Raw genomic sequence first — 25,819 nt, 5'->3', positions numbered from 1 at the left:
ATGCAAGAAAACAGTCATAAACAATATGTCACTAATGAAAAGCTTGGATATTAGTTTACAGATGCAAACGCCACATGGGTTCCTTAGGAAATAATTGTGATGTGGATAGCAGAAGAAAATTGTTCTCTCCAAAGAAGAAAAACATAGATTATGTAGACTTGTAACACCCCCCAGTCAAGCCCCCCCCCAAAAAAAACAAGAAGTAGAAATGAATTATTAGCTCATGACCCATAAGTTTTCCTTCCTTATGGAAAAACCTATTGCAATTATTAGAAATGAAACCAATATAGATTTTTTTAGAAATGTGAAGAGGGAGTGGAAAGATTCAGGATTTTATCTCAAACAACTTGACAAAAGCCAGAGAACGGAGGTATTGACCTGTTTGCTCTTGTTTCTCCAAAAGCTAAATGAAAGTTTGGAGAAAAATCCCTTCAGCCATTTTCTACATGAGTACCTAAGAAAACCCAACCTACTTTTCCAACTTCAATAACATTCAGGCTACCTTTTCTCCACATAGATAGCTCAAAGTCACGTGAGCTTTGAAACTGGGCAAATAAGGAACAACTTATGAAGGGTAGATGCTATATTTTTTTGGGGGGGGGTGATATAATATAGCTTAGTCTGGAGGACCTGGAAGCTTTGTTTAACCTAGCTCTGAGGTGTACTAGAACAAACTAAGTGTGTTGTACTGTTCGCCCATTGACAGACCTGCCTGTAAGAATTCTAGGAGCAATTTGACTGAAGCCCATCCTGCCATTTATTCTCTTACACCAGAAATCAAATCTCCATTTTATTGTACAGTGAGAATTGGTGGAAAACTTTCTGGATTTCAGTAGGGTAGATTTCATATCACTGGAGTGTCCTAATTTATTTAAATGTGACCTTTCAATGACCAGGCAGTCAGGTTCAGAAATGTCAGGTTGCGATGGAACAGAAGGCCCTGAGAGAGTAGCTCTGGAGTGGATTGTGGTGGTAGTGAAGGGGGTGCAGACATCTCTATGAGGTCTGAAAACCAGAGACATCTGGGCCACGGCGGCACAGTGAGAATCACTGCAGCCTCCATATATATTGGTTGATATGTGTTATCATGGGAAAAGGAGGAAATGGAGGTAGCAGAGCTCTTGGCCAGACCTGGGTGCACACATCAATTCCCCTGTATGGGTGATCTCTCCTTCTAGCATATAACTTGTTTTTTTGGGCATTGGAGCTGGATACAAATTTGTTTCTAAAAACTATGAGCTATGTAGTCAAACTCGCTCTGGTGGAGACACTCCCTCTCTCCTTCCCTCCCCCGCAGTCTGTGAGGTTGCAGCTGAGCCAACCTGCTGTGGCATTCAGTTTTCCTTTGACATGCACAGCTCAGATGACAGAATGTTTCTTTCATCCATGGCTTCCACTTGTAATGAGATCCATGGGATGCCCCCTTGTCTGTTTATATTTGCCATGGCAGTACTGTTATCTGTGAATACAATTATGTGTCAGGACTTTAAGGCAGAGAGGAGTGCCTGAAGAGCTAGATGAATTGCCTGCAGTGCCAAACAGTTTATGGTGCAGTGAGATTCCATCTACAATGATTGGCCTTGTACCATGTGTCAAGATGTGTCATCCCTTCAAGATGGCATCTGTCATTATGGTAGCTCTCTGTGGTTCTACAACTGGATAAGGTCAATGAATCTTGTTGGATGTAGCCACCATCTGAGGAATCCTTTATTACTGTGGAGACTTGTCTTACAGTGTGAGAGTTGGAATTGCCAATCTGAGTAGGGAAACTTAACAGGTAATACTGCAGAAACCTGAGATGAAACTTTACCTATGGAAGTAGGTATATACATGAATGAACATGCTTAGTAGATGAAGAAAGTGGGAGTACCAACTGTGAAGGATCTAGTATGTTTGCTCCAGAATCCATGATGGCCTGTCTCTTGAGAGAAAGGTCCCGTGGAATGTGGTATTCAGCCAAGTCCCCACGTGTTGTACTGTCTGTGTAGGGACAAGATGGCTTTTCTTCAGAGTGATTATAAATCAACATTGTTGAAGCATTTGTATTGTCAGCTGTGTGTCCCAGACTGACTTATGTAGGGAGGTAGTTCTTGTCAGAGAGAAAAGTCACACACCTGTACTGTGCCTTTCTGATGCAGGGATGCCATTATTACCACCAGGACCTTTTTTGAATATGTTGGGGGAAGTGATAATGACAAAAGGAAGTGTTTTGTACTGCATGTGCCAAGTGCTGTATGCAAATCTCAAGTACCATCTATGGCCGTAAGGCTTGGAGATATGCCTCCTTCAGGCCCATTGACATTAGGGCATTTGAGCATTGGCCTGCTAAACCCAGGGTTGTGAGTTCAATCCTTGAGGGGGCCACTTAGGGATCTGGGGCAAAATCAGTACTTGGTCCTGCTAGTGAAGGCAGGAGGCCGGACTCAATGACCTTTCAAGGTCCCTTCCAGTTCTAGGAGATAGGATATCTCCATTAATTTATCCTTTGGGATTAGTAGAACTTTAGATATGATGAACAAGATTTCCAGTAATCCTCATCATATTTGATTTGGCTGTCTTGGGTGGGAGCCCAAGGCTGGATTGCTTTAAGTGAACTGTCTTTTGGCTTCTGCGTAACCAGTAAGATATTGTAGAAGCTGTTTTTTTGCTGGCTTGGTGAATCTAATTATTAGAATAACCACCAGTTCTGGGGAACATCTACCCCATTCTTTACAGTTTGCCCCGATTGCGCAATCTCCGTGTGCCCACCCCAGACCCCAGTCACCCTTACTTCACTTAGAGGGAAGACTAGCAGGAGTGAGAGATGAGGATTGGGAGTAATAAGAATCCATGGAGGAATGCTTGTGCTTTATAACCCTTATGCTGTGTCTGAACATGCCATAGAGAGAGGAAAAGAAGGAAGGTGGGGGACAGCTCCTTGAATCTGTCCCAATGCTTTTTGGTTTCTTTTTTTTTTCACTCTGTGTGGGCTCCAGGGATGAGGAGGGGGAAGTGGATGAAGAACAGCCTCTATGTCTGTTTTCTCCTGAGATCCTGTGTTTTTTTTTCCCCTTGGATATTGCTGTGAGGACTCTAAGAAGACCACCAAGGAAGCAGTGTCAGGAGTCTGTTCTAAAATGGCTACCTGAGGAACATGAACTCCCGACTCCAAAATAACCCCTATGACTCCACTATGAAGGAAAGAGGCACAATGGCCAAAAAAAAAAAAAATCTATGCTGCTGGCAGTTCTTGAGATCCCTGAGGAATGGAGTGGGTGACCTGATCACAGAACACCCACTGGCATGGGTCCCTGGCAACACATGTAGCCCCTGCCCCCTGCCTTGTGGGTCTTTTTGCTGGTAGAGGGGTGGAAGGAAGGTCCAGGGACCCAGGGTTTTACTCTGTGCCAGTTGTGCTGACTCCTCTGTGGGTCACCCTTCTGGGGTGAGACACCTGTGGGGGGGAGGTAGCAGGCCACGTCAGTGGCTGTGGATTTAGCCCCCAATATCCTGGCCCTTTTGTTCAATGCCTTTCTGAGCCTCTTGTTTGTCTACAGTCACACTGTCCTGTTGGGGCAGGCTGACAGCCTGATTATTTTATGCAATACCACCAAGGCCAGGAGAGCACAATGAACACTCTTCCTTTTCAATACACTCAACTAAGGGAGCTGAGCATAGGGTACAGAACCTGATATTTTCCTTCATTTCGGCTGGATTAGCTATTATTGGGGGTCCCCACAGTTGTACATGAAGTAAATTTAAATGACCCTTATAATGTCACACTAAAAATTGGAGAGCTGAGGAAAAAAGTAATTGGGAAAAATAAGAGAATAATCAGGACAATCTACAGAAGACATGGCTCTGCACCTTTGGAGGCATAGAACATTCTGGAGGGGCTCTTCAGAAGAAGGAGTTAGCTGAAGAGTCAGCCCAGCCAGCCAAAACCATCAGACTCTGTCTCACAGTGTAGAAGACTAAGTGTATGCCTACACTTTAAAACACTACAACAGCACAGCTGGAGGTGTTCTCCCATCCAGAGGTACCGGCTTTCTGAGATGCCAGGGGGTGCTCGAGCCACGCTCCACCCCCGGCTCCACCCCAAGACCTGCACCCACTCCATCCCTTCTCCCAAGTCCCCACCTCGCCTCTTCACACCGCTTCCACCACCTCCCCCAAGTGCGACCCACCTCTGCTCCTCTCCCTCCCCCCCCCCAGCACTTCCTGCACACCACTGAACAGCTGATCACCCAGAGGAGGGAGGCATGGGGGGGAGGAGTAGTAGCTGATCAGCGGGGCCTGTCAGTGGGCAGGAGGAGCTGGGGGAGAAGTTGTGGGGCGGCTGCTGGTGGGTGCTGAGCACCCACTATTTTATCCATGAGTGCTCCAGGGCTGGAGCATCCATGGAGTTGGCACCTGTGCTCCCAGAACTGTAGGTAATCCAGCTCCCTGAGAGACAGTATCTAGGTTAACAGAATAATTCTTCCATCAACCTACTGTCTACACAAGGGGGTTAGGTCAGCATAGCTATGTCTCTCAGGGGTGTGGATTTTTCACCCCCCCGAAGAGACATAGCTATGCTGATATAAATTTTCAGTGTGGAACACCCCTAAAGAATCCATCACTGCTGAATTTATGGTCCCATCCCTTGCACTGAGAAATGGTTGTTTTAAATGACTGAAATCAGTGGGAGTTTGCTCGATAGGTAAGATCAGATTTAAAATGTCAGGTCTTTTCCCCAAACTATGCATTTCTGCATACAAAGGCACTTAAAAATTAAAAGTGGTAATTCCAACAGCTGTAATGAAAAACATTTTTGAAGCCCTCACTGGCTTACCAAGTATTTATTATTAAATTTCCTACATTATATGGGGCTGTCATGCCACCAAATCAGTGGTTTCTTTCAGAATTCTGAGCAGTTCTATTTTTATATTTCAAAGGCATAAATAAGATTGGGTAGTGTGGTGATATAGGGAAGTTAATATCACAAGACATAATAATTTCTGAACCTTTAAGTAATGAACATGTCAAATGTAGACTGCTCCACAGTTCACCCATGTTAGCCTTTTGCAGTTTGTCAAGACATTTTTTGCCTGCTGATATTGCTAAAGAAATAGGCACTGGTTCCATAGGCAAAACAAACACACACTCTAATAATAATTTGTTTTAAGAGTGTGAAAGAGAAAACAGAAAAGGATTGTTGATGCTAACAGCAGCGATTTCATTTAATGCTATGTATAACTGAGTCTTGTCATTCTAAAGTAGCTTTTGAGCTTTGTCAGTAGTATGGCAGTGGGAATAACCTCTACATGTTTTTTCATTCATTCATTTTTAATGTGTCAGTTTTTAATTTTTTCTCTGCTGGCTCTGCTCTCTCTCTTTCTGTGACCCAGTTTCTGGGATATTTTGGTTGAGACATAAAGAATAAACAGATTTTGGTTTACACCAATTTTGGTTACAAAAAAAATTACTCTTCATTAATTTTAATAACCTAGATTTCTAAAATTCTCTGGACAATCAGAACAGGATCACAGTTATATGTCATAATATTTAACTATAATTAACATAATTCTCACAGTGTGTTTGTCAATGGCAATTATCCTTGCTATAATAACCTAGTGTAACCTTAAATTATATTCTAATTATAAACTGTAGGGCCAAATTCATTCCTGCACTGGAATTCCATTAAGAATGAATTTGGTCCAGAGTGTTCATAATTAAACATATTTAAAATGTTCATTTGAGCAAAGGGAATGGTCTGCAAGCAAGATTAGAAAAAGTAAAATACACAGAAGAAATAAGAAAAGAATAATTTACATTTGAAAATTAGCATCGACTTTCATTTTTATAAGATACTACATGTGCTAGTCTGAGGCCACAGTAACGAACCTGAGCTCATTATCTTGCAAAAGTTGAAAAAAGATAATTCAGAATTCACTTGTATAGTTATTCATCTCATAGGCCTTGACTTGAGCATGATTCTCTAAATGCACCATCATTCCACTATCACTGGTGCAACTCCACCTGTCGTAGCAACTGTAGGAAGCATCAGCAGCTGTTAGCATTTTAACCATTGTGTCTACTCAACCTCAACAGTAGTTAAAATGAACCAAGAGGGTCTACACTATTATGTATACCATTGATACCTCCTTTGGAGCTGAAATAGTGCTTGTGCAATGGTGGGAAATATGAAGAAAAGTGCTAGCGCAGACACAAGTCTATATGGCTTGATCCTGTGATATGCTGAGCATCCTCAAATGCCAATAATGGAATGGAATGAGTTAAAAGCACTTAACACCTTTCAGGATCAGGCTCAAAATTATTCATGTTATTTGATTATAATATCAATTGATTATTTTTATTGTAATATTGTAGTGGCTGGAGGTCCCTACTGAGGCCACAGCTCAATTGTATTAATTGCTGTACAAACAACTACTAAGAAACAATCCCTGCCCCCAGTAAATTTATAATCTCAATAGGAAAGGCAAACAAAGGGTGGGAGGGGAAACAGAGGCACAGAGAGGTGAAGTAACCTGCCCAAAGTCATACAGCAGTTCAGCGACCAAGCATAGGAATATAAGATCTCTAAAAATAGTTATCAGTGGGGAATCATCATTAAATGGGGGAGTTTTGATTGGGATTCTACAGGGATTGACATTAGCCCTCATATTATTCATCATCTTCATCAATGATCTGGCAGTAAATATAAAAATCACTGTTGATAGGTTGCAAATCAGACAAATATTAGCAGAGTGGTAAATAAGGATGAGGACACAGTCATACAGGGTAATCTGGATCATGTGGTAACCTGGGTTCATTCAAACAAAATGCATTTTAATACAGCTAAATGCAATAATATACAGCTAGAAATAAGAAATGTAGGCCATACCTACACAAAGGGGGATTGTATCCTGGAAAGAGGTGACTCTGAAAAGGATTTAGAAGTCTTAGGCCTGGTCCCCACTAAGCCCCCACTTCGGACTAAGGTACGCAAATTCAGCTACGTTAATAACGTAGCTGAATTCGAAGTACCTTAGTCCGAACTTACCGCGGGTCCAGACGCTGCAGGAAGGCTCCCCCATCGATGCCGCGTACTCCTCTCGCCGAGCTGGAGTACCGGCGTCGACGGCGAGCACTTCCGGGATCGATCCCAGAACATTGATTGCCTGCCGCCGGACCCTCCGGTAAGTGTAGACGTACCCTTAGCATACAAGCAATTCAACAAAAACTCCCAGTGGCAAAAAGTGCAAATGTGATCCTTGGATATATAAAAAGTAATGAGTAGGAGTAGGGAGAAGATTTTTCCTCTGTATACAGCACTGGCATCCATGTTTAAAAAAGGATGCTGGAAAATTAAAAAGGGCACAGAAAAGAGCCACAAAGAATAATTCAACAGCTAGACACAATATGTTACAGTGAGTGAGGGTGTCCCAGTTATTTGTTATGAGAAATACAAGGAAAAGCACTGTCACGTGATCATATTAGCATATGATTACAGCTGAAACATTTCCAATGAAATGTTAGCCTAGTTATTTGATCAAAAATGTGTAACACTACAGAAAGAATACTTCAAATAATTCTGTATGCTTGCATTTTTGTCTGAAAATATGGTTTTTAAATAAATATTGCTTAATTATATACAAAATCAGCAATCAGAAAAAAATCAGGTTGCAATAACAGTTCTGCACTAATAGATTGTAGCAGCTCAAGAAAATCATATCCATGCACATCAATCAGCAATGTATTAAGAGTGTCAGCCTTGTGGCGGCGCTATGATGTGTTGGCCTAGCAATAGTTCAGTGCTGTGAGGTAAATGACTCATTCATGTTCCATAAGATTCTAGGTGGTACAAAGATGTATCACCCAGCACAAGGAAAAGCAGAAACATTAAAGATAAATCCTTGCTTTGTTTTTGTAGTGACAAGCTAGCAAACTGGGATAAGTAAAATTTATTAACAAACACATATACTCACACGTTACCATTTTAAATGCAAATAGTATAATGTACAGCAAGTGAAACACCTGAATTCCAGTGTTACCAACCCTCCAAAAGTTATCATAAAAGATGGTGGCAAAGGTTGGTGGGACAGCCTCTGGTGCCTGGGCTCAGCATGCAGGGAGTTCCCTGCTCCCCAAGCCCTTGCAGCAAAAAGAAGGTGGAGGGGAAAGGGAAATTGAAATTGAAAAAAGTAGCCTGCCCCTCCCATACACACACATTCTCCAAAGACAAGTGGAAGGGGATGGGGAAGCAGAGGGAGCACCTAGAGCACTAACCTAGCTGCTCCTGGTTGAGATCCTATCCCTTCACTCCACATTCGAGAATGTATCCACTGCTCCCAACCCCATCAAAGCTGCAACCCAGTTAGCAAAGTGAGCATCTTTGTTTTGTGACTAACATGCTAGCAAACTGGGATAAGAAAAGCCCCTGAACATACACATACTCCCAGACTTTCCCATAAATACTCTGAATGGAAATAGTATAATGCAGAGACAAGTGAAATATCATCTGAATTCCAGCATTACCAATGCTGTTAAAGTTACCAAGAAAGATAAGCATATGCCACAAAGTATTTACCTGGCAAGCTGAAATCAGCATAAAAGTAGAGATTTCAGATACATACAGTAGACTTATCACATTCATCTTCTGTGGAAGTGACAAGGATTTGAAAAAGATATGGTAAGATAAATGTTTCTGTGTTGTTTTTAAAATAGAGAAAGAACAGCTGAAGAAGACTGTGTATGAGTTTATCCATTAAACTGACATGCAATTACTACAAGGAGAATAAACTAAAAACATGCGAACACCAGCGTTAATATTGTCAAGCTATCTAGAAATACATATTATAAGCAATGTGCTATGAGAAAAGTAGAGTCTTTGATCACAGCTGAGCCCCGATTAGGGGGTGGGGCTTCCCTGATTAGGGAGCCTATAAAGGCAGTGAAACAGCCAGCCAGAAGCACAGAGGCCAGAAAGCAGAGTTGAAAACAGAGCAGTTAGTGGGAGAGTTTGTAAGAAGAGTTTGGGGGAGAGAATATGTGGTGCTTGTTGGTTTGGTTTTTTTATTTTTTTTGTTTTCCTTGACAGCAGGAAAGGCGGAAAGGCTATGATACATACAGAGGCAGCAGTGGTAGTGACCCATAGAGTGGAAGAAACAATGAAGATGACCAGCTGTGGAAGCTGCAGGATGTAGATTACCTTGGATCAGGTACCTGAAAAGAGCTTCCTTTGTATGAAGTGCCACCTGATAGAGCTGATGGAAAAGAAGATCCGAGGTTTGGAGATGCAGGTGGAAATTATGGTTACGTTTCAAAGGCGATTTGAGCGGATGATGGAGAGAAGGTGAAAGGAGGCTGAAGGGAAAAATCATGAGTCATAGATATAAGCTGGACTGTAGAATTGTGAGGCTAGATTGCTGGGTGTGGAAAGTGTCTAGTGGAAGTATGTGACTACAAGAACAAGGCGGGGGGAAAGAATGGCTAGTGGAGGAGAAATAAAGTTCAGGAACTGGTTTGCTGAGTTGGAAATTGAAGAAGTGGCACAGTGGGCAGTAAGAGAAGGTGGGAGGACAAGGTAGAAAAGAAGAGCAGCTAGTCCTACAAGGTGACGGGAAGAGGAGAGATAGCCAGAGTTCAGAGTCGCAAAAGGATAGAGGATGACTCACAGAATATTGCAAGAGAGAATAAAAGACAAGAGGACTTGTAGCCAGAAAGAATGGGAGGAAGGCCAGACAATTACACCAACACCAGGAAGAGGCACGTCTATGTGATTGATGACTCCCTACCAACAAGAACAGACAGGCCTTTCATCAGAGCTGATCTGGAGAACAGAAAGGAGTGCTGTCTGCAGGGAGCTCAGATATGGGATGTGGACCTGAGATTGAAGAAAATCCTAATGGGAACAGGAAAAAATCCACTGATTGTCCTTCACGTGGGAACAAATGATACTACTAGCTTATCGCTGAAACACATCAAGGGAGACTATGCCAGGCTGGGGAGGATGTTTAAAGAGATGGAGGTTCTGGTGATCTTCAGTAGGATTTTGCCGGTCCCTAGAGGAGGAGAACGAAGGCAAGACAAGATGATGACCAACAGATGGCTCAGTCAGTGGTGCTATAAGGAGGCTTTAGGATGTTTAACCACTGGGAGGTATTCGCAGACAGAGGACTGTTCTCATGGGATGGACTCCACCTAAGTAGGGAGGGAAATAGACTTCTGAGATGGAGGTTGGCATAACTGATTAAAAGAGTTTAAACTAGGAACTTGGGAGATGCTCATGTACTCTCCGTGCCTGATTCTAATATTGACCAGGAGGAAAATCAAGAAAAAGAGAATACAGCAATGGAGAAAGGAACAACAATGGATAGGAGAATGGACATTAAGAGGAAAGATACTTCCAGTACCAATGACACTAACAGTAAGATAGGTGGTACTGGAAGTAGAATGACTGTACCTAATTGGGTGAGGAATCTGGGTGAAGCCAATCATAAAAAGCAAAGATGTTTGTACACAAATTCAAGAAGCCTGGGTAACAAAATGGAGGAACTACAACTACTGGTGCAAGAAGTGAAACCAGCTGTTATAGGGAGAACAGAAACATGATGATGGAATAGTAGTCATGATTGGAGTATAGGTATTAAAAGGAATGTGCTGTTCAAGAAAGACAGAAATAAAGGTAAAAGTGGTGCAGCAGCATTGTGTATTAATGATAAAGAAATTGGAAGTAATGGAATGAATAAAACAGTTTGTTTGGGTCAAAATCACTTTGGGGGAGAAAGCTACCAGAGGTTCTCCTGAGATAGTGCTTGGGGTATGTTACATACCCCCAGGATCTGATCTAGATATGGATAGAGACCTCTTTAATGTTTTAATTAAATAAATACTGTGACGGGTGTCCCCCCCACCCCTGGGGTGCCACGTGGAATTGAAATACAGCTGAGCCCTCTCTCTCACCAGAGACCATGGGGTATTTATTTGGGGGGGGGGAGGTTGCCTTCCTCCGCAGCATGGGTCATGGGTCATTTTCAGGTTTAAACTAGTGTAAATGGTGGACTCTATGTAACTTGGAGTCTTTAAATCATGATTTGAGGACTTCAGTACATCAACAAGAAATTATGAGTCTATTACAAGAGTGGGAGGATAAGGTTCCTTGACCTGCAATGTACAGGAGGTCAATCTGGATGTTCATGATGATCGCTTCTGGCCTTAAAGTCCATGAATCTATCAGTCTATCCATCTACATTTAAATCTACTAACAGGAAGACCTCAGAAAGCTGAGCACTCTATAAAGGATATCAAAGATTAATAGATTTTAAGGCCAGAAAGGACTATTATTATCATGTATCTGACCTTCTGTGTAATACAGGCCATAGAATTTTAGCAAGTGATTCCTGCATCAAGACCATAAGTTCAAGTTGAGCTAAAGAATATCTTTTTGGAAGACATCCAATTTGGATTTAAAGACTTCAAGTGATGGAGAATCCACTATATTCCTAGTTGTTCCAATGTTCATAACCCTCATTCTAGCCTGAATTTGTCTAACTACAGCTTCCAGTCATTGGATATTTGTCTAACAGATACACAGATCTTCCCTCTTGAAAACAGAGTTTAAAGAGTAAAAAAGGCTTCAACTAAATCTTCTAAGAACAATGAATAGATCCGAGGACCAGAATTAATATAATGTGATTTATATGACTAATCACAACAAATCATCCCAATTTGAAATTTGAAAACATTTATCACAACATTTTTGCAAAAATATTTTCTGAATGAATGTCTTTGGGGGTTGGTAAAATTGGTTCAATTCTGTGAACTTGAAAACAGGTCAATTTTTATAAAAAAATATTTCTGTGATGAATATTTCACCAACTGTAATAATTATAGCCATCAAGAGGCAGATGGAGTATATACTCTTCAAACCTGCATATTCTGTGTGTATGAAAGAGACAAGTTGAGTGAAGTAATATCTATTATTAGACCAACTTCTGTTGGTGAAAGAGACAAGCTTTTAAGCTCCACAATGCTCTCCTTCAGATCTGAGAAAGGTAATCAGAGTGTCCCGGCTAAATACATGGTGTAACAGATTGCTAAGCATAAGGAGTTAACACATGTTGCAAGAAACCATTCAAAAGTAAGTGAGTAATTAACACCTATGCTGTCATAGAACAAAGGAAAGTGAGTGGGTTACAAATTGTTGTAATGAGACATAAAACCAGCATCTCTATTGAGACCATGATTTCTGTGACTATCAGAGTTATGAATTTAAACTCCCTGGGTTGTCTTTTGAAGGTGTTGTGCAGGTTTTTTTTCGAGGACAAGGACTGAGGGGTCAGATCTGGAGTCATCATTTTGAGAAAATGGGTGATAGGATGTTTTTGTCTTTTATCATTTTTCTGTGTGAGTCCATTTGAGAACATAATGATTGTCTAGGTTCACCCACATAATTGTTGTTGGGGTATTTGATGCACTGCATGAGGCACACCACATTGTGAAGGATCATGAAAGGTGTTCTGTAGTGGGGTTGCTCATTGTAGCAGTGGAGATATGGCTGCAGGTTTTGTGTCTGTTCTTATGGAAGGTCTGTGCCACTTTGAGTTGGTATCCTGGTCTGTGGGGAGCTAGCTTCTGATGATGATCTTGGAGAGGTTCAAGGTTGTTTTTAAGGCCAGAAGAGGGGATTCAGGAAAGATTTCTTTCAGGATGTGGTCAACATCAAGTATGGATTGTAGCTGTTTAATGATACCCTGTATGGGTTCCAATGTGCTGTGATAGGTGATCACTAGAGATGTGCAGTCAGTGTCCCCCACCCCATCCACACACACACGTATTGAAGCAGGTTCTCTTCAGGTATTAAGGTGGCCAGTTCCATGATGATATTTATTTCACCAGTGCAGTGCCCTTGTTTGGTGACAGCAGGTTTAAGGGTGTTAAAGTGTGTATCCTAGATTTTATACTCACATTGTATTCTGTGTTATCCTAGTGCCTGGCTGTAGATAACAGATTTCTTGGTGTGTCTGGCATTGTTGTTAGATCTGTGGAGATATGTGTGGTAATCCATGGGTTTCATGTATATAGTTGTCCATACGGTTTCATTGTTGAAGTTGATCATGATGTCCAGGAAAATGATGCTGGTGTGGGAGTGTTCTAGAGAGAATTTGATGGATGGGTGGTGTTTGTCGAAGTGGTAGTGGAAATCTGTTAGGGAGTTTTGGTTGTCTGTCCCGAGGATGAAAATATAATTGATGTATCTCTGGGATATTATTGATTTTGTGGTGCATTTTTCCATCATTTTTCCCCCTGAAGCAATCAATGTAACCATCAAGTTTGTGGTTTCATCCACTGGTTGGCGGCCTGTCAGATGATTCTTTTTTCTTCTGACTGTTGGTGGGGATGTGGTAGTTGTGGGTGATGTCATCTTTGTTGTGAAATAATTCTTTGAGGTGGAGTCAGAGAAATTCTTCTAGTTCTCTACATATTAGTATGGTACCAGTTGTGTGGTGGGGCAGAAGTTCAGTCCCTTTGAGAGTATGGACAACTCAGCTCTGGTTGGGGTAGACATGATAGATTGATGAGTATAAGAGGAAATTAAGGCCACTACCAGTGTGTTAAAGATAAGCAGGTGAATATGTATTTGCTGGATTGGGACCCCATATTGCATTTTCAAGTAAACCATACACATCCAATAACAATAATTGTGGCCATTTTTAATTGATTATTTGAAGAACTTATATGTTGACTTCCATCACAAATTGTGTTGATACTGCAAAGTCATAAAGCACTGGAAACTAGAACTAAAATGTGAAGGCAGAAAACAACATAACTGTAGTAAGCATAAAAAGAAACATTATAAAAAGGTCTTCATGATTTTCAACTTGAGTGCAAGGTTTATAGCAATGTCAGGCCTCAGCAATGTTTTCATCCATCTGCCTGTCTGAAGTATTGCAAGCTAGCAATAGTTCTGCAACCAGATTTGTGGCTTGCAGTTATTTTTGTATTATTTATATAAACATAAAAGTGTTCACTTTTTCCTTGTAGTCTGAACTTTACAATTATATAGAAAATGCACCAGGGAAATATTTATATCATTCAGTCGACATTCTGTGTGCTTTGCAGAAAGAATAAATTAGTGACTATGTTAATAATTTCTTAATCAAAGCCCATGAGAAATTAAACACAGAACCAAAGCATATACCATATTCTCAGAAAGCATATACCATATTCTCACACACACTTTTCAGAATATCTCTCTCAGGATACATGGCATGTGAATTAGCCATTGACATTTTATGTACATTTAGTATCTATGGATAAAGAAAACGTCAAGTGTGTGCTCATTAGTCTTTCACTTATCTCTATAAAGAGTTGAAATAGGCAAAGGACCAAAGCTTCAGTTATTGACTAGGTTACTCTGCTTTTGATAGTCATTTCTAAAAACTGCAGAGCAAATAATTTGCAAAGCAAAGATTTTTTCTCCCAGAATGTAACATCTAAAAAGATATGGTACGTATCACCACTTTAATTAATAACCTTAATTAGAGATATTGGGTCAGATGCTCAGCATTGAAATCCATGGAACTATGCAGATTTACACAAGTTTGAAGATCTGGACCAGTATGGACAAAGCATATCAGGGAGTAGATGAAATTTAATTTCACATTGCTCACTTTACATAGGAAAGAGAGTGTGATATATCCTATGGCTTATCCTTAGGGACAGGGAGGCTGCACTTAATCTAATTAGGCATTGGATTTCACACCTGGTCTCATACAAATACAGTTTGAACAGCATTTATCTGGAAGTAAGACTTGAAATATCAATCAGTGCACGAAGCACTATTGAGAGTCATTTCAGACATGAGGCCAAGGAAATCCATTTTTTCCAAAACAGAAACATATAGATGATGTTTAAATTAAAATGAAAATAAAAAATGACGAGTTAAGCACTTGTGTAGACAGTTAATGTTCAGCAAGCTGGGGTGTAAAACTACAGTGCACCATCCTGCCATGCACTATTGGTACATCTACACTGGAATAAAAGACCCACTGCATATCCATGACTGGCCCAGGTCAGCTGACTTTGGCTCAGGCTGTAAGGCTAAAAATTACTGTGTAGATGTCTGGGCTTGGGCTGGAGCCTGAGCTCTGGATCCCTCCCCACTCGCAGGATCCTAGGGCTTGGGTTCCAGCCTGAGCCTAAACATTTACACAGCAATTTTACAGCCCTGCAGCTGGAGACCCATGAATCCAAGTCAGCTGACCTGGGCCACGCACAGGTGTTTCATTGCTGTGTAGACTTACCATAAGTGTCCATGTGGACTCTGCTTCAGTGCATCTGTTTCAAAGTTGAATAGATCAGTGTGCACAAGGGAACTTTTAATACATGGTGGCAGAGTCCATACAGATAGTGCACAGCAGATTAGTGTGCTGTAAATTTACACCCCAACTTGCCGTGAACTAAATGTTGGTCTAGTCAAGCCTTAAGATAATATGGATATTCAATTTCTTATCTAAATCTTGAAGAAAATGATGTTGGATAAGTGCCTGGACCTGCCCTCCTTACCAGTGCAAAAATGTACAGCTTATACAAGTATTATTTAGGTTAGTTGAGGCTACACAAGACATGAGTAACTTCAGAGGAATCAACCTAACAGGTGAATGGGCAGCACGATGGCAGTTGAAATTCAATGTTATAGCAGTCTAATGATTTGACACAAGAAGAGTAGAAGAGGAACAATAAATCAATCATAGTAATCATAATGGCTACTTTTCAGCAGCAAGGCTTTTACAGATAGTATTATTCAAAATGAGAACTTGCTTGGGAGACTGCTCACTTTCACCATTGTCCTGAGCAGGGGAGATATTAAAACAAAAACAAAAAACAGCATTTCCTTTTATTGAACCTATTCATAATACATTGATAAGGTAGGTTGATTTGATACCTGTCATGAGGCATCATGATGAAACTTGGTTATTTTCTGGCAGAATAATGGCTCAAGACCATGATAGTGCATGATGTAGCCACTGTGGCATCTCATTTCAGGAATGTAATTCAGTGGTGTCTCCATAGATATTACCGATGCAACCACTTTTATCATAGCATTATACATACCTTGTAGATTGTAAAACACATGACAGGGAATAAATCACATCATTTAGTTTACCTTGGTTCATAAAGAGCCCTTTCATATAAACTAGTCAATTGTGCTGAATATTTTAATTGTAGATGCCCAACTTCTGTTTTTATCAGTCCAGGATTAAGGGGAAGTTTAATTTTTAGTAGGTGTTAATTCTTACACTTTCAAGTCAGTAATGCTTTAGCTTCTAAAGCTCAAATATAACTGATGAGGTGCAAGTCCCATGGGTTGGCAAATATCCAGGTTGCTCTGGCTAGAGATGGGTAAGGGAAGACAGGATACTGGGCTAGATGAACCTTTGGTCTGACCCAGCAGGGCCAGTCTTATGTTCTTATGTAGCTGAAGAATTATCTCTCTGAACACTGCCTTCCCAACACAGACCTCTGGATCTCACTGCCCTCAAAAATACTCCCTTGTTAATTAAATATACTGACAATCTGTTCTCTTTGTGGATGCATTATAATTTTAGAATATTGAATAAAGAAACAATTATCTGTATTGTGTCACCTCCTTCCACTTCCAAGAGCTGAAGAAACTCTAAGGAAACCAGTGGTAGGAACACAACTTTTAGGAGAAGTTTCTGTAAAACCAGACTGCAAGGATTCTAACTGTCCTCTGTCCTAAAACAACTGGGTGAGCTACAACAAAAAGTCATTCATGTGATCATTGCCACAAACTCTTTTATAAGTCATATAAACTGATAGGTAACACTAAGTAGACACCTGTCCTTTCTGTACTTCACAATAAGAAATAGTTACTCTCATGGTTTTAGTTAAGTTAGCTCAAAATGTCCTATTTAGAAATGGAGGGAGGTTGGAAAAGCAGAGAAATATTTTAGTTTACTATGGCTGCAACTGTCCAGAAATTATAATCAATATAATACAAATAGGATAAAAAAAACAGAAACAGGTCTTAAAACAAAACCCTAAGCTTCAAAACTTTGGAAACAATTTTAAGAGTAAAGTAATATAACATAGAGGGATATTTTATAATAGGAAGAGATGTTTGGAAACTATAGATCAGTGTTTCTCAAACTGGGGTTGCCGCTTGTGTAGGGAAAACCCCTGGCGGGCCGGGCCAGTTTGTTTACCTGCCACGTCCGCAGGTCCGGCCGATCGCTGGCTCCCTCTGGCCGCGGTTCGCCGCTGCAGGCCAATGCAGCTGCTGGAAGCGGCGAGGGCTGAGGGACATACTGGCCGCCGCTTCCAGCAGCTCCCCTTGGCCTGCAGCGGCAAACCGTGGCCAGTAGGAGCCGCGATCGGCCGGACCTGCGGACGGAAGAGGTAAACAAACCGGCCCGGCCCACCAGGGGCTTTCCCTACACAAGCGGCGACCCCAGTTTGAGAAACGCTGCTATAGATCTCCTGTAAGAGCAAAGTGCTAAAAATGCAGGGACAAATCTTTAGCTTTTGTCTTCAGTGGTATATGGAGATTCACACCAGCAGAGGTTCTGCTTAGGTTGGAGAGGCATGTTTTCCTGTACAGAGGCTGTGTTGATTTTATCCCTATCACATCATCATAGTTTAGGTTTTCTATAATTCAGTTTTAATGATCTTTTCACCCAGTTTGTGTTGTACTAGAATAAGGCTCACTTGATTTGTAATTCCCAGAATCACATTGTACCTATCTTTTAAAAAGATGTTACACCTTTGCTGACTTCCAATGCTTCAATATGGTAGATGACTTCAATGAGAGATTGTATATTTTCATTAGCAGCTCAGTAACTTCATTAAGATCCACATCTACAAAGGAAAATTTTTAGGCACTTAACAAAATCATGGAATCCACAAAGCCCAAGTTAGGCACCTAGGCTCTCTATACAGTAAATCGGGAGAGAGAATGGGAATCCACAAAAGCCAACATGAGAAGCGGTTCCTTGCTTAAGTTAGCCAATGGGATATGCTGACAAGAGGTATGTGTCCTAGTCCCTGTCTCTCTCACAGAGTTAGGTACCTAAGTTCGAGCTTCAAAGATGCACCTATCTCTGCTTGTGATCCACAGCTAGGAACCCCTCTCTGAGGTGTTAGAGGACAAAGTGGCAGCTTGCCTTAGAACCTTGAGCCCAGCGATTAGGGTATTTACATCAGCTGTGTGATATCCCTGTTAAATTCTCCCTTCTGCTTAGTGAGAAGGGTTTTGAATGATGGTTTTTCACCTCTCAGGCAAGTGAAACCTGGACTATAGAGTAATTCTTTCCTTTGCTCTCTCTTGCCCAATTAATATTTAATACAAAGTAGAATAGCTTCAACAGGAGAGAATGAGACACCCATATCAGAATATCCAATGTGATCCATAACCAGTCGGAGACCTATAGCAGTGGTTCTCAACCAGGGGTACACGTACCCCTAGGGGTATGCAGACGTCTTCCAGGGGTATGTCAGCTCATCTAAATATTTGCCTAGTTTTACAACAGGCTACATAAAAACACTAGAGAAGGCAGTACAAACTAAAATTTAATACAGACAATTACTTGTTTATACTGCTCCATATATTATATACTGAAATGTAAGTACAATATTTAGATTCCAATTGATGTATTTTATAATTATATGGTAAAGATGTGAAAGTAAGCAATTTTTCAGTAATAGTGTGCTGTGACACTTTTGTATTTTATGCCTGTTTTTGTAAGCAAGTAGTCTTTAAGTGAGGTGAAACTTGGAGGTATGCAAGACAATCAAACACCTGAAAGGGGTACAGTTGTCTGGAAAGGCTTAAACCCACTGACCTATTGCGTTATTAGGATTTTCTTTGTTCCTGATTCATTTGAATAATTCCTTCTCATTCTCCTTAATGCTGTTGGCCATAGATTTTCCATTGATACCTTTAGCTTCCTTTACCAGTTATCTGCATTGCCTAGCTGCTGAACCTAACTTCTACAACCTAGCAGCATTAGTACTGTGTGTATTTTATAATGATTTCTTATTGTTAGTTAAGTTATCCTAAACTACATCTTAATCAGCACTGAACTACCCCATGCTCTACTATTAGTTAAAGAGAATGCAAAAGTCATTTTAAAATGGTAAAAAGCAACAACAACAAAAAGGGAACACAAATATGATCATTAGACAGATTAGTATCATTACTATTTAGTGAACTAAAACTACCCATTTCAATTTCTTTCTGCTGTAACATTTTTTATTCTTCTATAAATGTTTTCTTCCCAGTAAACTGTGAATTGCTTTTAAAAAGCCCATCTGGGAAATCAGTGAACTTCAGCAAGAATTTTAACATTGCGTTGCTTCAGTCCTAGTTAAAAGTTATCAGCATTTTTTTAGAGTACAACACCATTTATAACTTGCTGTGCAGCAGGATGCTCAGAATTTGGAATGGCTCACTTCCTCCCATGGTAATCCATACCAGATGGGGCTAAAGAGAAGCAAACACCGAAGACTTCTCTCCACATTGTTCCATGAGCTGTGGGTTGGGCTCTGAACATTGCAGGTCCCAGGGAGCCATATCAGAATTTGTGCCATTCTTGGAAGGCATGGTTGTGGGTGTACTCTTTGCCCCTCGCCCCCAACCTTTTCCTTCTCTTCTCCTCTCCTCAATGCTTTGCAAGAAAGAACAGGGAAAATATAATTTCAGGAAAAATCCAACCTTTGGGATCGTGCATTGAGATGAGGAACGGGCTGTTACTGCCCAAGTGGAGGGTCTCTGAGCAGGGCAGAATGGCTCAAAGAGGCATTCTCCACAGTTCACTGCATTATGACTACTGTATAAAGACACAACATGATCACCCTTTACTGTCTGGTGTCAATAGCAATATCCATGTCAGCAGATACACACACCACCATCACTCAGCAGAGCAGTAGGCATCTGAGGCTGCAAGGCACAGAGAGCTTATCAATGAAATTAATTGGAGTCAAGAGCACTCAGCACCTTGACAGATTAGTCCCTGGCTTTGTATCCTGCTTTATTCTTGAGTGGGCATTCGGTTGGGGGAGGTGCAGTGCGCTTATTTCATACAGGCCAGCATTTTGCACTTAGCCTTGATTCCCTTTTTTTGGAACATCTGGAGGAAAAGCTAGTAGAGCAGTTCTTTCAAACTGCTGATTGCAGTGTATTTGCTGATGTCACATTCATTTGTTCATCTAATATGGGATTGTTCTCTACAATATTGTTTCTAGTCTTTTATCGTGTTTTAAGTTTGTCAAGTGATAGGGCTTCTGTTAGTTTCATTTACAATACCACCCCTCTATCTAATACGTCACACCATCAACAGTGTTATTTTCATGATAGCCAGCTCAAATATAACTTTTGTAAAAATGGTCATCCCGTCACGCTACTAATATTTGCTTACACAATCCTAAACAAGCATTTTTCAACTGATGTCTTTGTAGCATACAGCACATATTTCATTCTGTGCTTGGTGTTTTTCGAATTAAACACTACATGGTAAATTTCCAGTAGAATTGCAAGGGCATTAACCATGCAGTTCCTATTAACTTTAAGAGGAACTATATAGTTAATTGAATCACTGGATATCTTATTGAATATTTTATCAGCACATGTCTTGCAGCAAACACAATATATTCAAAATCCTTTGTCTATATGGAAATGTGCAATGTTTTATTTAAATTATTTATATCATGAACATCTGCTTCTTGGGAGATATTAAAAGCCTGACCGCCAGTGACTTGCAACTCAGAGGAATCATTTTAATTGGACTGATTAATTTTCTGTAATGAGTCAAACTCTTCTCCTGCTCTTTTCTAATAAATCGTGCAGAATCTGAAAGGATTACTTCCACTGACTGTGTAGTGAGAGGCCTAACCAAATAAAACTGTCATTAATTATTGTACATTTCCTTCTGAAATTACTTTGCTAGCTGCTTGCTGATTATTGTATAAAAACAGCAATGAATTGGACCATATGCCAAAAATGTCTGAAAGGTAGCACAGAAAAAGTGATGAGACATACTCACTACAAGTGGTAAGCATTGAAGGAGAAACCTGAATGGATTGGTACAATTACAAAAGAACATGATAATCTCCTCCCTCAAGCCTCACAACCTCTCTGCAGCAAATACATAAAAATAATCTGTCTTGTATTTTATTTACTCAGATCACAATGAATGCTTGATTTTATCAAAGTAACCTACTGTAATATTTACTCTCCGATATCAACATTTTTCCAAGTGAAACTTTCTTCCATCCACTCTTGATTAGTTTTTCTTCGGCACAAAACTGACTGACAGATTTCATCACTCAGACTACAACAAACCAGAATGAAAAAAAGTCTGTTTTCAGAGGGAGAGAGAAAGGAAAACCTTCATGCCCTTCTGTAACTGCACCAATGCATTTATGTATCTCCTTGAATGCTCACCACTTTTGTTTGTGTTGTGTAGTACCTCGAGCCATTTGTCTTAAAGCTGAGAATATGACAAGGTAACTAAACTCCATGACTGTATCATTTTAATCTACTTCGTTAGTTAATTTGGTCTATGATGGTAAAGAGATTTTACATTGCTAGAAATTTTACAGTGATTTGTATATTTAAAAAAAATTGTCAAAAGCATCTAGAGTCAGGAATGTTTGTACGAAAACATCAAAACAAATAAATATGTTAAAAAAGAATGACACACAGGTAGGATATTGTTTGAAAGTCACTGAAAGCTGAATTTTCTTAGTGTATCAGGATTACAGGAACATTTCTCAGAAAGTTTGACAAATCCCTCCTAATAGACCATGTCTTAATTTGCTCATAACTTGGTGGCATATCGGGAGTTTATATCTGGTAATAATGGCTCAAGCAAAGGAAGAATGTTCTGTAAGGATAGCATTGGAATAGGATTTGGGATATCTCTTTTCGCTTCCTGACTTTGTCATTTACTCTGTGTGACGTTGAACAAATTTCTTTGTTGGAGTCTGTAGGTGCTACTATAATACAAATATATAGCAGTAGTAGGAATAGACATTGACATTTTATATAACATCATATGTTTTGTAAGATTTTCCTCTAGCAAAATCTCACTCAGATGTTTGTCTCTGATACAAAACTAACCAGGGAACAATAGCTCCATTTTGGAGTCTCCAGCCCACACAAAATCAGGAGAAGTCTCCATGATTAGTTGTAATGCCACTGTTCAAAACAAGAGAAGGAGGGAGAGGAAAAGAGGATCACCTTTCCCTGATCAACAATCAACACCATATAGGGTGAAAAAAACTATAAAAGCTCCAGGTGTCTACACCAACAGTACAAACATGATGGCAGAATTCTGATCTCAGTGAGAGTTCATGCTGTTATCCTCAATTATTTGAAATGTATTGGTGTTATTCATGCTTGAACTCCGGCGAAGACTGCAAACTTTTTCACTAATTTTAGTAACTCATCCCTTGTCCTGGCCCCATGTGCATGGCCTTATCACAATAATTTTGTCTTGCTTGTCTCATGATGCTACAGATTACAGTATCTCAGATGAATGACTAGTCATTTGCAATGCAGCTACAAAGGCTAATGTAGACAACAGTGCACACCAGTCTAGGTCTTTCAACTTCTGCCTTTCCCTGAACTGGTTAGACAGACCTGCCTGGGACATGAGGTCCAGCAACCTCTCCACTCCTTGTACATTGGAAACAGTAGCAAATGGAAGGAGTCCCCACAGCTTCCTGATAACTTCACTCAAAAACTCTGAAATTTGGACCCTAGAGGTGAAATCTTGGCCCCAATCCAAACTTCAAAAGGGCCAGGATTTCACCCTGGGTATTTGTCTCTCACATTCTGTATCACTACTGGTCGCCCTTAATCCTACCCCTCTCCTACTACTGCAACCCTTCACTGGCCAACCTCACCCTCCTACCCATTCTACTTGTCACCCCTCTCTACCTCCCTCCCCAAAAGCTCTCTTTCTTCTTATCCATCCCTCTGTCATACTTCCACAATTCCTTCCTCTCTTATATTTCCAAATGTCACCACCTCTCCTCTCAACTCCCCATATCCCCCAAACCACATTTTTATAAATTATAGACATGAAACTAAAACAATATTGCTTGCCATCACCCTGACCACTCTGTATATCTTGTACCTCTTCACCCTACCCAGAATCTTTTTTTCTCATTATATTTCCATCTCTTCAGGGAAGAACCACACCTTCCTCTGTATATGCACAGTATCTAGCACAATTGGGATCCTTATTCTGTCTATAGGTGCTACATAAATAAACAATGTCTCTCCATCCAGTGTTGCCAACCTCGAGAGCTCAAAAATCATGATTTGGATTCTCAAAAATCAGGCTATTTAAAGATCAAATCATTCTTTTAGTCTGGCTTTTGGCTTAACTCCCCTCTATTCCTCTACTAATGTGTGTGTGTGAGATTAAAGAGTGAAAATCCAACCTTTAGTGCATACAAAAATGCATGCCTCTCCCTGGCTGCTCAGATGAAGACACTTACTATCTCCTCACCCCTAAGATGGGGAAACTACCATCCATTTCCTATTATTGTCTTAAGTCCCCCACTCCCAGTGTATTTCCTCTGATAAAAGAAGGGAGTTTGAGAGCCACTTACCTCATTAATACATCATGATTCACACTACCACATAGTATTTACAATGTCGCAGTAAAACAATATGGGATTTGTTTAGCCCAGGGATCAGCAACCTTTGGCACACAGCCCGCCAGGGTAAGTACCCTAGCGGGTCGGGCCGGTTTGTTTACATGCCGCATCCACAGGTTAGGCTGATCGCGGCTTCCACTGACCGCGGTTCGCCGCTCCAGGCCAATGGGGGCGGTGGGAAGCGGCGCGGGCCGAGGGATGTGCTGGCTGCCGCTTACCGCCGGCCCCATTGGCCTGGAGCGGCGAACTGCGCCCAGTGGGAGCCACGATCGGCCGAACCTGCAGACACAGCAGGTAAACAAACTGGCCCGGCCCGCCAGGGTGCTTACCCTGGTGAGCCGCGTGCCAAAGGTTGCCGATCCCTGGTTTAGCCTTTTACAAGAGGCAACACTTCCCTGACTCTCCACCACTCCCTTCTCTGCCTGAGACTGGACACCCCTCTCCTGCACACCCTTCCTCTGTTTCCCCATGCTCCAGAGACCCCATTTGTTCTTGTTGCCCTCACATCCTCCAGCATTCCCTAACTCCCCCTAATCGCCCCCTACATTTTCCCCATCCACCTTTCACAGTGTCTCTGCTGCTCTTCACAGTCCCTATGTCCTGCCCAGTCCCCTGAACTATCAAGTGGCAGCCATTTTGACTATGGACATAACTTGAATCTCATTGAAAACAGAGGGCAATGGCTTCCAACCTTATTGAGGGCAGCCTCACTTCTACAGATAGGTAGACTATAGGGAAATGGCAGACATCTTGGTGGTGTCAGCCCCAGTGACAGTAATAGGAGATGGTGGCCATTGTGAATAACGGAAAAATCATGAGTTGGCAGCCTTGCATCATGTTTTCATGAGACAGATAAAAAATACCCTAAAATTGCTAGAGTCATGATAAAAGTACTGTCCATCTTACCTCATCCTGTCTGGGTGATAATGGGGCATGAGGAGGAGTAAATTTTATGAAGGCAAATCCAGATAAAACTAAGATGATATTGTTAGTTTATGGGAAGTCATCTTCCACAGAAGAAGGGAGAAAAATTCTTCTTGTAAACCTCTGAGAATAGAACAAGAAGCAATGGGCTTAAATTGCAGCAAGGGCAGTTTAGGTTGGACATTAGGAAAACAATCCTAATTGTCAGGATAGTTATGCACTGGAATAAAATGCCTATGGAGGTTGTTGAATCTCCATCATTGGAGATTTTTTAAAGCAGGTTAGGCAAATACCTGTCAAGGATGGTCTAGAAATACTTAATCCTGCCTTAAGTACAGGGGTCTGGACTAGAAAACCTCTCGAGGTCTCTTCCAATCCTACTATTCTATGATTTGGCAGACACAGGGAAGACTATTTCTGCTCTTTTTAACAAGGGTTTGTGTGTATCTGTTATTTGTTATTGAGGGTATTGCTGGGGCCCCAGCTGCTTTTAGATGATCATATAGCCTTTTTCCACCTGTCTGGTTACAAGGCTGAGACCATTTCTTCTAGATGCAGACCTTGTCCCTGTGATTCATGCCTTTGTCACCTCAAATTAGACTCTTACAGTAAGACACCCAGAGACAATTCAGAAACCTAAGCTGGTACAGAACCCAAAATTCCATTTATTAATCAGTATGTCTTGACAGGAATACTGTGCTATGGATCTGTACAGGCAGCCAATTGGTTTCCAGGTTGAATTTAACATATTAGTTTTCATCTATAGAGCCCTAAATGGTTTGGGACATATTTCTCTCCCTGCTACCATCAGCAGAGGTTCTTGAGTTGGAACCTCTTAGCATTAAAACAGAATCATAGAATCATAGAATATCAGGGTTGGAAGGGACCTCAGGAGGTCATCTAGTCCAACCCCCTGCTCAAAGCAGGACTAATCCCCAACTAAATCATCTCAGCCAGGGCTTTTTCGAGCCAGACCTTAAAAACCTCTAAGGAAGAGATTCCACCACCTCCCTAGGTAACTCATTCCAGTGCTTCACCACCCTCCTAGTGAAAAAGTTTTTCCTAATATCCAACCTAAACCTCTCCCACTGCAACTTGAGACCATTACTTAATGTTCTACTACTGCCAGCTTCTCTGTGTGGACTGCAAGCTTTTGAAACGTTCCCCCTCCGAAAAACAATTCAGATCTGTTAACCTTCAGGGAACACTGCAAAGGCTATCTATTTCCTCAGGCTTT

This window comes from Terrapene carolina, unplaced genomic scaffold (genome assembly GCF_002925995.2).
Source record: "Terrapene carolina triunguis isolate 2854851 unplaced genomic scaffold, T_m_triunguis-2.0 Scaffold21, whole genome shotgun sequence".
In the NCBI taxonomy this organism is placed as follows: Eukaryota; Metazoa; Chordata; order Testudines; family Emydidae; genus Terrapene; species Terrapene triunguis.
This window is presented reverse-complemented; position numbering follows the sequence as displayed.